Genomic DNA, 4,542 nt, shown 5'->3' on the forward strand with positions numbered 1-4,542 from the left:
TTCTACATTACTATATAGGCTCTCTGCACTTAGGAAATAGCTGTTCTTTCATGTGATCCGTCACAAGTGAATTCTACGAACTGACCAAATCCATTTTTTTTTTTATTTCGCTCAGCTCTATTGGAGACGTCAAGGAAAGTGCTATGCATCAGCCACTATTTGGCTTTTTTTCCCATATATTTTTTAGAATAAAAGAAATACAATTCAGCTTTTAGTACAAATTCAAAATTTAATATTATTATAGTTTTCTATCCCCATAAACCACCAATTCCCAACCCCCCCCCTTGCGATGCGTCTCAAATAGAGTTGAGCGAACACCTGGATGTTCGGGTTCGAGAAGTTCGGCCGAACTTCCCGTAAATGTTCGGGTTCGGGATCCGAACCCGATCTGAACTTCGTCCCGAACCCGAACCCCATTGAAGTCAATGGGGACCCGAACTTTTGGGCACTAAAAAGGCTGTAAAACAGCCCAGGAAAGAGCTAGAGGGCTGCAAAAGGCAGCAACATGTAGGTAAATCCCCTGCAAACAAATGTGGATAGGGAAATGAATTAAAATTAAAATAAAAAAAATAAAAATGAACCAATATCAATTGTAACAGAGGTCCCATAGCAGAGAATCTGGCTTCACATCAGCAGAAAATCAGTCTCTTCATGCCATAGCAAAGAATCTGGCTTCATGTCAGCAGAGAATCAGTCTCTTCATGCCATAGCAGAGAATCTGGCTTCATGTCAGCGCAGAATCAGTCTTAATGTCATAGAAGAGAATCAGGCTTCACGTCACCCACCACTGGAACAGGCCACTGTCACACATTTAGGCCCAGGCACCCAGGCAGAGGAGAGGTCCCGTAACAGAGAATCTGGCCTTATGTCAGCGCAGAATCTGTCTTCATGTCATAGCAGAGAATCAGGCTTCACGTCACCCACCACTGGAACAGGCCACTGTCACACATTTAGGCCCCGGCACCCAGACAGAGGAGAGAGGTCCCGTAACAGAGAATCTGGCCTTATATCAGCGCAGAATCTGTATTCATGTCATAGCAGAGAATCAGGCTTCACGTCACCCACCACTGGAACAGGCCACTGTCACACATTTAGGCCCAGGCACCCAGGCAGAGGAGAGAGGTCCCGTAACAGAGAATCTGGCTTCATGTCAGCGCAGAATCTGTATTCATGTCATAGCAGAGAATCAGGCTTCACGTCACCCACCACTGGAACAGGCCACTGTCACACATTTAGGCCCCGGCACCCACACAGAGGAGAGCGGTCCCGTAACAGAGAATCTGGCCTTATGTCAGCGCAGAATCTGTCTTCATGTCATAGCAGAGAATCAGGCTTCACGTCACCCACCACTGGAACAGGCCACTGTCACACATTTAGGCCCCGGCACCCAGACAGAGGAGAGCGGTCCCGTAACAGAGAATCTGGCCTTATGTCAGCGCAGAATCTGTATTCATGTCATAGCAGAGAATCAGGCTTCACGTCACCCACCACTGGAACAGGCCACTGTCACACATTTAGGCCCAGGCACGCAGGCAGAGGAGAGAGGTCCCGTAACAGAGAATCTGGCCTTATGTCAGCGCAGAATCTGTATTCATGTCATAGCAGAGAATCAGGCTTCACGTCACCCACCACTGGAACAGGCCACTGTCACACATTTAGGCCCAGGCACCCAGGCAGAGGAGAGAGGTACCGTAACAGAGAATCTGGCCTTATGTCAGCGCAGAATCTGTATTCATGTCATAGCAGAGAATCAGGCTTCACGTCACCCACCACTGGAACAGGCCACTGTCACACATTTAGGCCCCGGCACCCAGACAGAGGAGAGCGGTCCCGTAACAGAGAATCTGGCCTTATGTCAGCGCAGAATCTGTATTCATGTCATAGCAGAGAATCAGGCTTCACGTCACCCACCACTGGAACAGGCCACTGTCACACATTTAGGCCCAGGCACCCAGGCAGAGGAGAGAGGTCCCATAACAGAGAATCTGGCCTTATGTCAGCGCAGAATCTGTATTCATGTCATAGCAGAGAATCAGGCTTCACGTCACCCACCACTGGAACAGGCCACTGTCACACATTTAGGCCCAGGCACCCAGGCAGAGGAGAGAGGTCCCGTAACAGAGAATCTGGCCTTATGTCAGCGCAGAATCTGTATTCATGTCATAGCAGAGAATCAGGCTTCACGTCACCCACCACTGGAACAGGCCACTGTCACACATTTAGGCCCCGGCACCCAGACAGAGGAGAGGTTCATTCAACTTTGGGTTGCCCCGCAATATAATGGTAAAATGAAATTAAAAATAGTATTGAATGAGGAAGTGCCCTGGAGTAGAATAATATATTGTTAAGGGGAGGTAGTTAATATCTAATCTGCACAAGGGATGGACAGGTCCTGTGGGATCCATGCCTGGTTCATTTTTATGAACGTCAGCTTGTCCACATTGGCTGTAGACAGGCGGCTGCGTTTGTCTGTAACGACGCCCCCTGCCGTGCTGAATACACGTTCAGACAAAACGCTGGCCGCCAGGCAGGCCAGCACCTCCAAGGCATAAAAGGCTATCTCTGGCCACGTGGACCATTTGGAGACCCAGAAGTTGAATGGGGCCGAACCATCAGTCAGTACGTGGAGGGGTGTGCACAGGTACTGTTCCACCATGTTAGTGAAATGTTGCCTCCTGCTAACACGTTCCGTATCAGGTGGTGGTGCACTTAGCTGTGGCGTGTTGACAAAACTTTTCCACATCTCTGCCATGCTAACCCTGCCCTCAGAGGAGCTGGGCGTGACACAGCTGCGTTGGTGACCTCTTGCTCCTCCTCTGCCTTCACCTTGGGCTTCCACTGGTTCCCCTGTGACATTTGGGAATGCTCTCAGTAGCGCGTCTACCAACGTGCGCTTGTACTCGCGCATCTTCCTATCACGCTCCAGTGTAGGAAGTAAGGTGGGCACATTGTCTTTGTACCGGGGATCCAGCAGGGTGGCAACCCAGTAGTCCGCACACGTTAAAATGTGGGCAACTCTGCTGTCGTTGCGCAGGCACTGCAGCATGTAGTCGCTCATGTGTGCCAGGCTGCCCAGAGGTAAGGACAAGCTGTCCTCTGTGGGAGGCGTATCGTCATCGCCCTGTGTTTCCCCCCAGCCACGCACCAGTGATGGGCCCGAGCTGCTTTGGGTGCCACCCCGCTGTGAACATGCTTCATCCTCATCCTCCTCCACCTCCTCCTCATCCTCGTCCTCCTCATCCTCCAGTAGTGGGCCCTGTCTGGCCACATTTGTACCTGGCCTCTGTTGTTGCAAAAAACCTCCCTCTGAGTCACTTCGAAGAGACTGGCCTGAAAGTGCTAAAAATGACCCCTCTTTCTCCTCTTCCTCCTGGGCCACCTCCTCTTCCATCATCGCCCTAAGTGTTTTCTCAAGGAGACATAGAAGTGGTATTGTAACGCTGATAACGACGTCATCGCCACTGGCCGTGTTGGTGGAGTACTCGAAACAGCGCACCAGGGCACACAGGTCTCGCATGGAGGCCCAGTCATTGGTGGTGAAGTGGGTCTGATCCACAGTGCGACTGACCCGTGCGTGCTGCAGCTGAAACTCCACTATGGCCTGCTGCTGCTCGCACAGTCTGTCCAGCATATGCAAGGTGGAGTTCCACCTGGTGGGCACGTCGCATATGAGGCGGTGAGCGGGAAGGCCGAAGTTACGCTGTAGCGCAGACAGGCGAGCAGCGGCAGGGTGTGAACGCCGGAAGCGCGAACAGACGGCCCGCACTTTATGCAGCAGCTCTGACATGTCGGGGTAGTTGCGAATGAACTTCTGCACCACCAAATTCAGCACATGCGCCAGGGCAAGGGATGTGCGTCAAACCGGCTAGTCCCAGAGCTGCAACGAGATTTCGCCCATTATCGCACACCACCAGGCCGGGCTTGAGGCTCACCGGCAGCAACCACTCGTCGGTCTGTTGTTCTATACCCCGCCACAACTCCTGTGCGGTGTGGGGCCTGTCCCCCAAACATATGAGTTTCAGAATGGCCTGCTGACGTTTATCCCGTGCTGTGCTGAAGTTGGTGGTGAAGGTGTGTGGCTGACTGGATGAGCAGGTGGAAGAAGAGGAGGAGGAAGCTGAGTAGGAGGAGGAGGAGACAGGAGGCAAAGAATGTTGCCCTGCGATCCTTGGCGGCGGAAGGACGTGCGCCAAACAGCTCTCCGCCTGGGGCCCAGCCGCCACTACATTTACCCAGTGTGCAGTTAGGGAGATATAGCGTCCCTGGCCGTGATTACTGGTCCACGTATCTGTGGTTAGGTGGACCTTGCCACAGATGGCGTTGCGCAGTGCACACTTGATTTTATCAGACACTTGTTTGTGCAGGGAAGGCACGGCTCTCTTGGAGAAGTAGTGGCGGCTGGGAACAACATACTGTGGGACAGCAAGCGACATGAGCTGTTTGAAGCTGTCTGTGTCCACCAGCCTAAATGACAGCATTTCATAGGCTAGTAGTTTAGAAATGCTGGCATTCAGGGCCAGGGATCGAGGGTGGCTAGGTGGG

The sequence above is a fragment of the Bufo bufo genome, chromosome 2 (genome assembly GCF_905171765.1).
Source record: "Bufo bufo chromosome 2, aBufBuf1.1, whole genome shotgun sequence".
Lineage (NCBI taxonomy): Eukaryota > Metazoa > Chordata > Amphibia > Anura > Bufonidae > Bufo > Bufo bufo.